Raw genomic sequence first — 12,011 nt, forward strand, 5'->3', positions numbered from 1 at the left:
TTCCCGTATAAGACCATAGTTGGGCTATGGCATCAGTGTGATGTGATAATGTGATTCCGTATAAAACCATATCTGGAATATGACATCGGTATGTTATGTGATCCGTGTAAGATCATGGCAGGGCTATGGCTTCGGTATGTGATGTGTGACAATGTGAAATTCCATAGTTTACTATGGCGATGTGATAATGAAGCACTCAATTCCTTTATTGTTCCTTAATTTGACAATGGAAGTAAATGAGAAATGGGTCCAAGGGAGTTAAATTTGTGAATAGTAACCTGGAAATTATCCAAACGAGTTTATTAATGAAATTGTGATTTGCAGGATAAATTAGATAAGCTAATAGATATATGATTGTGTACAATTTTTGGTAAGATTTGTGTAATTATGCCTATGAGCTTGCTAAGCTTCTATAAACTTACGTGTGTATGTTATTTGTTTTGTAGATTGACTTATATACATACGGAGGATTGGATTTACAACAAGGATCACATTATCCAGATTTACTCTGGTAGATTTTGTTAGACAACTTTTTGATTTATATGGCATGTATAGGAGTTGATTTGATAATGTAATTGTGTGAATGATTAAATATGTAAAGTATGTTGAATGTGATGTTTTGTGTTTGAAAATAAAATATACATGTTTTGGCTTGAAATAATTAATTGGTTGGATTCTATTAGTGTATAATTGTGTTTCAGTACAGGAAATGGATAAATGAATGTTATTTGATCAAGATTTATAAGTCAATGTTTTGAGCATGAACTAGGTGTGTTTGATATGTGAAAATAGCTTAAAAATGGTGAAAATTTAGGTTTTCACACGGCCAAGTCACATGGGCGTGTGCCCAGGCCGTGTGGAAAAGTCAAAATCGCCCACAGGCTAATCCTACGGCCTTGTGAATAAGACAGATTTTCCCACGGGCTGGCCCCACAGGCAGGCCACACGGGCGTGTGCCCCTATTTTCAAGGAAAAGTTTCCAAAGTTTCCGGTTTAGTCCCAATTCAATTCCTAAGCATATTTTGGGCCTCGTAGGTCCATATTAGGGACTTAAAGATGAAATTTGAGAAATTTTAAATTGAAATACAGATTTATGACTCAGTTTTGTTCGTTTATTATTGTTTGATTCAGGTAGCACATTGAATCCTGTTCCAGCGTCGGATACGGGCGAGGGGTGTTACAGAAACTAGGCTTTTCAAGAGTGAATGATCTTTGGAAATACTTGAGTATGCTTGTTGTAGAAAAGCTTTTTTCTTAAATCGACTTTTTTTATTTTGAAAAAAATTAAAAATAGAGTCGTCACCCATCTTTTTTATTTAGGTGTGATTAGATCACCTCAAAAATCATTTTAATAGAATGTTACATTTATTAAAATGATACTTTTAGGTCTACAAAATCCATGAAATGGGTTCAGGAGTCAGTTACGCATGAGGAAGGGTTAGCACCCTCATAACGCCCAAAATTGGTACCTAATTTATTACTTAATGTCTTGATGTTGAAAATTAAAAATCAAAAGAGAATTTAAAATAGGATCCCTCATTGCATGATGTTATTTTTCATTAAAATCACTTAACTAAATTAAATTTTACGAAAAGGCCCTATTTCGAGTTAGTCGAGAAGAAAAGATCATGCCCCGTAAGTTAGGACACAATTCTTTGAATCCTCATTAACAAGAATAATCACCATTTGATCTTTACTTAACTCTCGTTCTTATTTTTTAATAGGATATTCGATTACTTCGGTTTTAGAAAGAGACCATACTCCGTAAGTTAGGAGCACGACCCTTCAAATCTCAAAAATAATGAATATTGCTTCGGTTTTAAATATTTCCTATACGTTAGGTAGAACGAACATTACTTTTAAAACAATATAATTTCTAATTTTTTTAGGCCTAATAATAAAATGAATAAATATATTCTAACACGATACATGTCATGGTAATTAGCAAAATAAAGTAAAGTAGTAGTGGGGAAAAATGAAATGATGACATTAAAACGATAAACAAATGACTAAATAAATAAATTAATAAATTAATAAAAATAAAAAGATAAAATAAAAGAAATGTTATGCTATTGAGTAATAATAATGCAACTATAATGATAAAAAAAACATCAATTAATAGTAATAATAGCGATAATCATGTTATAGTTACTATCATAATATTAACATGAATAATAATAATAATAATAACAACAACAATAATAATAATAATAAATGCATAAAAAGAAATATAAAGAACATAAATCTTAAATCTTAAAATAAAAGATATAATAAATAAAGAGGCAAAATTAAATAAATGAGGAGTTAAATTGAAATTTAAACGACATTTAAAGTATGTATTACAAATAAATAAATAAATAAATGGGTAAATAAAGAAAATAAAAGGAAATAAAATGCTAAATTGAAAGTATAACAAAATTAAAAGTCTAAATTATAAAGAAACAGGACATAAAAGAATTAAATTAAAATAGGATAAATGTAAAAGGACTCAAAGGCAATTATCCCACTCACATTTACACGTGTCATTCCCTCAATGGGTCCACAGTGGGTTGAGGGACTAAGTTGCACAAGAACAAAATATCAGGGGTAAAAATAAAACAAATAACAATGAAATAGGATGAAATTAAAAAGAACAAAGAAAGCGGCAGGACCAAAACTAAAAATATCCATTTTCTTAAAAACACAAACGGATTTTGAGGTATTTCAGGTTAGACATTCGGGTCATCTCAAAACGACGTCATTTTGGCGTCTGAAAGTTAAGCCCAAAATGACACTGTTTTATAGGGCTATATAAATAAAATAAAAAATCATTTGTTTGTAGCCTAAAAAAAAATCCTTTTTTTTTTCTCTAAAGCTCTCTCATTGTCCGGCCATAGGGCCACCGCAAGCCATCGGTCATCAGCAACGACAGCCATCGCCTCCGGTGGCCAAAAAAACCCCAAAAAATCCTTTTTGATCCCTCTCGAGTAGAATATAAATCCGGGGTTTAAATCCCAAAAAATTTAATTGATGCTCGGCCGAAGAAAAGAAACCAAAAAGTTTCTCCCTTTTTTCGACGAGGCCCTCGACGGAACCCTAAGGGGTTCGTTCTGAGGCTTCTCGAGTCGAAGGAAAGGGACTCGCAACAGCGGTGGCGTTTTGCAAGTAAGATTTTTTTCTCTTTTTTTTTATATTTTGCTTCGAAGTAAAAAAAAATGCTACCTTTTTTCCTTTTGAAATTTGTTCTTTTTTGTATCTTGTTTTTTTTTTAACCTACTCGATTGCTTTTTGTAAAAATTACATCTCGTTGCTATGGCTTTTATAGCCAAATATATTACATATTGTTCTTTTTTTATTTTTTTTTTTTGCTATTCCTATTGTTTCTGCTTTCTGTTGTCTGTTTTGTTTTCTTTCTCTTTTGTAGGTATTCGTGGCAAGGGGCCGAGTCAATAGTGGTGGAGAAGGGCGCCCTTGCTATTTTGGTGAAATGGCTACAGAAAAGGCAAACCTCGGGGCAAGAGGACTTCGGGAAGCATGTCCGCTGACGTAGCAAAGCAGAAGAGCGGTGGCAACTAAAGTTAAGGGTTTTTTTAGGGTTTTTAAAAATTGTTTAAGTTTTGGGCTTTGGGATACGTTTGGGTTCGTAATTTGGCTAGTGTATTTTTTTTGTAAATGGACTTTGTTTATTTTGTTTTTGTTTTTTTTTTTTTTGGTTTGGGTTTATTTATGTGTGTGAGGCCGGGCAAAATTAGGCTATTACACCTATTTTTCACCAGAGAATCACATCATTAACATTTAGCTTTGTAGTTGATAAGATTAGTAGCAAGCTTAGTGGCTGGAATGCCAGGAATCTTTTGATGGCTGGAAGAATAACTTAGGTAAAGTCAATTCTTCTAGCCATCCTGAATTATTTCATGTGTATGACTTGTCTTCCTTTATCGTTTTGTGGTACTATTAAAAATATAGCTTAGGATTTATATGGGGTTCAAGTAGAGATTTGTGAAAACCTTCCCTTGTGAATTGGGTGGATTGTTGCAAGCCTCTAAGTAATGGGGGATTTGGAATTATAAGACTTGCTGAGCAAAATAAAGTGTTCTTACTTAAGTTGGGTTTCAACATTATTGTTGAACTGGATGTTTTGTGGGTTCGAGTGTTAAAGAATAAATACAATGGTCTGAGTTTGATTACGTGCTCCATCTCAAAAGGGTGTTGTTCGTTTATTTAGAGGTCTATTACGAGCCACAAGTCATCCAGAATGTTTTTTGGTCAGCTGGTGATGGTCAATTGGTGAATTTCTGACACTTGGATTAAGAAGATTGAGCCACTCAAACTTTTCTTTGAAGGACTTGGTCAACCAAATGAGACACTTCGAGTTTGTGACATGATTGATGCAGAAGGAAAATGGGATTAGGGTAGATTAGTTTCTCTATTACCTAACCATGTGTTTTCTCATATTGCAGCCATACTTCCCCCTTGAGGTGACAAAATTAGCTAAAAATAGTCGACTAGCAATTCCTTCTCTATAGAGGAAACCTGCAGGAACTTGTATGGTTTTGGTAGTGTGGATTTAAGTACCAATTGGGAGTTATTGTGGAAGTGTAAGGCTCCACAACAAGTTCGAGTTTTTTGTGGCTATTATGGTAGAATAAGATCTTGATAAATGATGAACGAGCTCTAAGGCATATAACTGATGACAGGCATTGTGTTCGTTGCAGAAATCCATTGGAATCGTGCATCCATCCTTTATGTGCCTATGGCTTTTTGAGAGTGATATGGCAAATGGTTGTTACTGTTTTAATAAGAAACATGTTTTTCTCTGTTAATTTCCAATATTAGATTGAATGGAACTTTACAAATCAATGAGGAGATACGGAGAATGAGAAAGAATGGCCGACTTTGTTTGCAATTATGTGTTGCCTTCTATGGAAGAGTCATAAAAATTTTATTTTCAATAATAGTTATAACAATATTGAGGATGTTGTAACCACAGGTGAGGCTTGGAAAAAAAACATCTCAAACTTGAAATCGAAAGAGATATATCGTGTTCAGAGAATAGTGGGTGATTCATGGGTGGTACCAGAAAAAGGGGGGATTAAACTTAGCACTGATGGTGCAGTGTCAGCCCATAATGGTTTTGCTTCGGTTGGAAGCGTATTAAGATATCATAGTGCTAGATGGATTTGTGGATTCACTATAAATACTGGGTAGGAATCAGAATTTAAAATGGAGGAAAAAACTATTTTGGAAGGTCTAAAGATAGCATGGGATTCCGAATTTAGACAAGTAGAGGTGGAGTGAGATAATGCTTTGGTAATTGAAACTATCCTAGCGGGTAGTGCTGCAAATAGCAATATATCAGAGCTGCATCTAATTCATCAACTCTTGGGTTGTCATTGGAGAGTTCGTCTTCGATATTTTCCAAGGGACCATAGCAAAGTTGTTGACCATATTGCTAAACTTCTAAGTATGAATTGCAGCGAGATGCAGATTTTTGTAGAGAGGCCGGAGTCGGTAAAAAATTTACTCAAGACAGATTTTGATCGTTTGACTGATGTCACTTAGTCGTATTTTTTATTTTTGTTATCACATTAGTGCTAGCTTTGTTCAAAAAAAAAAGTTGGGTGATTGGAACTGGATAAAACATTTTATGAATCTTGCTTATCGCATCATTCATAGTCTCTATCAATTAAAAATAAACACATTATTAATATGTTTATTTTTAATTGATAAGAACCATGGATGACGTGACAAGGAAGGTTTATAAAAATGATTTTTCAAAGAACAGTGATAGTTTTTTTCCGACTAAAGGGTGTAAAAAGCCTTCAAAATTTTTCAAAAAAAAAACAATTAAGCTCTTTTTTTTTTTTTGCACTCAATTGGGTACTTGACCTTTAAAAATGCATCAAAAAGGCCTTCAAACTTTTTCAAAGAAAGCAATTAAACCCCTCTATTTTTTTTTGCACTCAATTGAGTACTTGAACTTTCAAAATATATTAAAAAGGTCTTCAAACTTTTTCAAAAATAGCAATTAAACCCCTGATTTTTTTTAATGCATCAAAAAGACTCTTTAACCATTAACTTTAACCGTTAACCGCTAAAGTTAGTTGTCCTACTTTATTTTTAGTTAAAGTCATCCCATGTCACAACCACAGCATGACATGTGAAAAAAGTATAAAAAATAAAAATCAATAAAAGTTATATTTTTTATATTTTTTCCACATGTTACACTGTGACTGTGACATGTAGTGACTTTAATTGAAAAAATTAGAGGTAGTTCAAGTACCCAATTGAGTGCAAAAAAAAAATAGGGGCTTAATTGGTTTTTTGAAAAAGTTTGAGAACCTTTTTGATGTATTTTGAAAGTTCATGTACCCAATTGAGTGATAAAAAAAGCAAGGTCTTAATTACTTTTTTTTAAAAAGTTTAAGGGTTTTTTTTATACATCATAAAAATTTAAGTACTCAAGTGAGTGGGAAAAGAAAAACAAAACAGGAACTAAAGCCTAGAAAGGAAAAGAATTGCTCCCAAATAACATGCTCAACTCCGCTTAGTTTGAAATGCTTGTTTGGTTGTATGCATTTTTTGTCCCTTCCTTTTCTAGAAATTTTGGAATGGTTATGAGAAAAGATGTGAAAGAAAAAAAAAATTAGTTGAACTTCTTTATTTAATTTATTTTCATTTTGTAGTTTTTTCAAATATCTTTTTATAAGATCTTTTGTAATTTTTAAGAATTTTATTTTATATTTTCTTTAAAATTTTTAGATTTTTATAATTTTGCTAAATGTTTGCTTACGACATCATCAATGATATGTGTTGTAATATCATATCCCAAACTTAACAAAGTTACAAAAAAAGCATCAAATTAGTTGAAGAAAAAAAATTAAAAAAATTGTAAGTACCAATTTAAGAAAAATAAACAAGTTGAGGTACTAAATTTATATTTAAGCCTTTTATTATAGGTAAACTATAGAAAGTGGTCACTAACTTAATGTTAAATTACGTTATGATTGTAATACCACATACCCGGCCTAGAAGTTAAAACCAAGCCTGGAGGCTACATCAATTTATTTCAAAACAAACTAGCCTTTAACTACTTGAAATTTAACAGTCAGAAATCATGTAATTAGTTAAATCAAACATAGAAATTCAAACTTCCGATGCGTAATCCAAAACAAACACACAATAGCATAGGTTTATAAAAATGGAAAAAAAAAACTAGAGAGGAATGACCAAGCTTCTATCACGCCGACCCGTCTAAGTCTGTGGGTTACCTATAATCCAAACAAACAGACTAAATGAGTATACAACTCAGTGTGTAACTTACACTCTCAATTAAATAATAATATAACTAATGTGATTTCAGTTCGCCTTTAATCAGTAATTTCTCAGAATCTGATACAAAAACAAAAGATATCAGATATAATTGCAGAACAATTCAGATACAGACGCAGATTCTTACCCCCAACCACTACACATCATCTTCGTCCATCCCTACACACCATATAGGGTAACAAGTACTCATCTATCCCTACACACCGCATAGTGACTATGTGTCACGTTTCAGAAAGATTGCAGTCAAGCTGCCAAATCAGAATACGATAACTCGCCAAAGTCAAATATAAGTTTGTAGTTTAGCCACTAAGTTCTGTAGATTATTAAATTGCCCACGCTTCCTATTTTTCACAATCCCAACCCAATGTAGATGCAGATTTAACATATGTCAGATATGCGTATACATAAATAACAATTCAGATATACTCATGTAAGGTTGTCATAGTTACTTATCAGATTTCATGTTAACTATTTAAATAAATGTAACAGATTTGTGGCTTAGCCACTAAGTTCAGTAGATTATTAAATTGCCCACGCTTTGTCTTTTTCACAATCCCAACCCAATGTAGATGCAGATTTAACATATGTCAAATATGTGTATACAAAAATAACAATTCAGATCATACTCATGCAAGGTTGTTATAGTTACTTATCAGATTTCATGTTAATTATATGAATAAATGTAAGAGACTATTCAGTAACAGATCGTAAGATAATAGTCTCATTATTTAATTTAGATCATATGGACCTTACGGTAGGCCTATGTTTGATTCAAACGGCAATTACAGCCCCAAGGAAAAATTCTTATTTTTGGCCCACACGCGCGTGTGGATTCACACGGTTTGGATGGCTAGCTCATGTGGTCCACACGGCCTAGCACACGCCCGTGTAGTTCTCCTCATTGCCGCACACAGATGTGTGGCTCAAAACAGTAAGTTGCATGGTCTAGCACACGACCAAGCACACGTCTGTGTGACTTAAGACCCAAAATATCTCTCACACGGCCTGGATACACGCCCGTGTCTCTAGCCTGTGTACCTTTAATCTCAAAATAATGAGTTACACGGTCTAACACACGGCCGTGTGGCTCACACGTCTTACCACGCGTTTGTGTGGCGTCGATAACCATGTTTTCTGGCATTCGCAAATCACAAAAAATTTGGCTTTTCGTTACTCACTTGGTATGATTTCGACATAGAAGCACTCGAAAAGAATCCAAAACCTAAAAACAATAGTCCAAAAGCGAATTAAGCAATTATTCGCAACGAAACGCTAGGATTAACGTATAACCCAGAATTATGTCAAAATTTTGACATAGAACCCCAACTCGAAAATCATCCAATTACCTTGTACGTAGTGGCGAATTATGGAGCTAGAGCGTTGGAGGAACGTTTCCCGCAAGACCTTCGCCTGACAAAACCCCAATCGCACAATTAACAGAAATTCAAACAAACAACAGAAATTTCTATCCTCGAAGAAAAACAACAAAATTTCACGAAAACAAAAGAGAATAACGACAGAACTTATGTAATAACCCTTCAATTGACGCAACGAACAATGTAGATTCCCAACTAAATTCGGTAAAAATTTACGGAAGCAAGCAAAAAAAAAAGAACAGAAATGCGAAAGAAAGGCAGAAGAACAGAAGAACTGTGAATGGGAGAAGGAAGGAAAGAAAAAAAAGTCAAAAGAGTAGGACTTTTAAAAACAACAAAACAAAAATAAAATAAAATAAAAAACTAACATGCTTTTACCAAGTAGCATAAAAATATTTCATTGCACATGCATAAAGGTTCAAACACAATACTAGAATGTACATAAGCTTAACCGTTGAACCAGCAAACTCATTCTTGACACAAATAACATAAAAATAAACTTAAGTCAAACATTCAACGATATGGGTGAAGTCAAACAAAATAACAAAATCTCCAAAAATGAGGTTTGAACCCTTGACCCCTAACACAACAAACAAAGCACTACTTATCCACAAATATAAAGACTTAATTATATTAAAATTTAAAAAACAACATTAAAATTTTTGGGGTGTTACAATAGTCATCCAATTATCAAAATTTACATTATAGTCACCCACTTTACTAAATTGTTACATTTTGAATGCTTGTCTGTTAATTTTTGTTTTCTTTAACGAAATGATGATCCAAAGAAGTTAAATCAAGGGTTAGTAATTAATTTGTCTCCTTAATTATATTTAAAATATCGTTTAATACTTTGATAAATTTTAAATATTTCGAAAGTTATAAAAATTATAAATTTCTTTTAGAAAATCTGAAAATTCATAATTTATTTTCTAAAATTATAAAATTAATTTTTAAAATTAAGAAAAATTCAAAAAAAGTTTTAAAGAAAATCATACGACTCTAAAAATTCTAATCAAATTTGTTCGGATTTAATCTCATATATGGTTTGAAAGGGAAAAATAACATTGTTATCCCTCTTTGAGCTCATTAAACTATTCATGTTATATTTATACTTTTTCCTTATCATAATTGTGATTAAATTATAAAGATAACAATTTTGAGATTGAATCTAAATTTTCATGACACAAGACAATACAAGCATCTTATCATGCGAAGAATAATGACTTATTAAATTAAGTTAAAAGAGACATTAAATTAAAACAAACATCAATATAAAGAATAATAATAATCATAAATACTAGTCAAGATTTGATTAGAGCAATGGTTAGAATTCTTGGCTGATACATAGGTGACATAAGTTCAAATCCTATAACCCTTTCCTTCTTCACCACTATTGTATGATAAAAAATAATCATAAACACATAACCATAATAACTTTTATGATACTTGATAAAAAATTTATGATTTTAAAAAAAAATTTTGCATAATTACATTTTTAAAATAAATTTAAATTTTTAAAAATTATGAATTTTCATATTTTTGTTTATTTTAAAAAATTTAGAATTATTATTAAAATTCTAAAATACCAAATTGAAATTTTAACTATAGCTCAAGAGCTAAATTAGTTATTAGCTGTTGGGCTAACATGCCATATCATTATTTTGTTAATGGGACAATGAAAGTTAACGAATAAGTGATCAAAATACAACTAGATGATACCGATGTCAATAATGTAACTTTGAATGAACAAAACATATTTTTAACCTTAGTTTAGTATATACTTGTATAGTTCTTTTATCATTTAAAATTACAATTGATACGTAAAAATATTATTACAAAAAAAATACACAATGATAAATTTAGTTAAATTTAACTATTAACTTGTTAAAAAAGAGGAAAATCATTTTTAATGAAAATAATGACTAAAATATTAAATTTTTTAACATTGTTGATGTGAAAATCAAGTGACAACTCAAGTATATTTTATGTTCACATAATAGTAATTATCTTATGTGTCACGTCAATAAATAATTTAAATTTTATAAAAATAAAAAGCAAAATGAAAAGTTCATAAAAATTCAAAAAAATAATTGACTCTTTTAAACTTTTTAAAAGATTGATATCAAATTTGATTCTTTTAAAAAAAACTGAAGGCCAAGTTCAGCTAAAAAATATAATGATCAAATTGATAAAAAATATAAATGTTAAACACTAAATTTATCATTATCCCCAAAAAAGAACAAAAAATAGATGATGACAACAACACTATTCACATAGAGGGAAATTCCTACAACTTGGAAAGCCATGCACCCCTTGGCTCAGACTTTGACTGTTATCTGGAGGTGTACTGCTTAGGGTCCAAGAATGAAAAATGTTCAAAATATTATTTTTTTAAAGGCTCAAAAAAAATTAACTATTAAGGGCCCAAAAAATATTTTTACCAACAAGGAAGTAAAAAAAAATTTCTCCAACAGTAACGGCCTGGCACCCACGCGCAAATGAGAAACAACAGACACTAAAGAAGCGGGGCTATTGACCATGAAGTTGTTGGATTAACGACGGGCACTTATATTCCCTCAAGTAACTTCGAATTTAAGGAAAGCAGTCAAAGGGGAGGCGGCTTGAATAGGATGGAAGAAGTTTTTCCAAATCAGCCTAACACACCAGCGGTCTCTTTTGATTTAAATATTTTTGAGTTTGATGATGAGATGTTATTTGAAACCTGGATGAATAAGTTGATTGTTTCCCCTAAATCTCAACTGTATGATGAAAAGGGTAGGTTGCAGGTAGGGAATGAGGAGATTCAAAGTGAAACTTGGGAAACAATAATTATGGAGACCTTGAACTCATCGAAAAGGAAAGCTGATGAGGAGATAGCTGAAGATAAGAAAAGGAAGGAGATTGTCATAGGAGATTTCAATCATGTTCTAAGGGGAGATGAGAAATTCTCGTTGGCGTATAAGGAGGTAAAGGGTAATGAAAATTTTTTAAATTGTATAAATGATGTAATCTTATTGAAATTCCTATGCATGGAGGACTATACACATGGACAAATAATAAAAATGGTGATGAGGCGATTTGAGAAAAATTAGACAGGGTATTTGGGAATGCTACATGGATGGAAGATCATCCTCAAGCTCACTTGCTCAACTTCCCAATTGTGGAATCTGATCATGGTATAATTCTACTTCATAGGAATAAGCAAATTTCCAAGGGGAGGAAACCTTTTGGTTTGAAGCAATGTGGTTGATGGAACCACATTGTGAAAGAAGCCTGGAAAACAAAGGTAGATGGATTTCCATTCTTTAGACTATCTTGAAA

This window comes from Gossypium arboreum, chromosome 7, assembly GCF_025698485.1.
Source record: "Gossypium arboreum isolate Shixiya-1 chromosome 7, ASM2569848v2, whole genome shotgun sequence".
Taxonomy (NCBI): Eukaryota; Viridiplantae; Streptophyta; class Magnoliopsida; order Malvales; family Malvaceae; genus Gossypium; species Gossypium arboreum.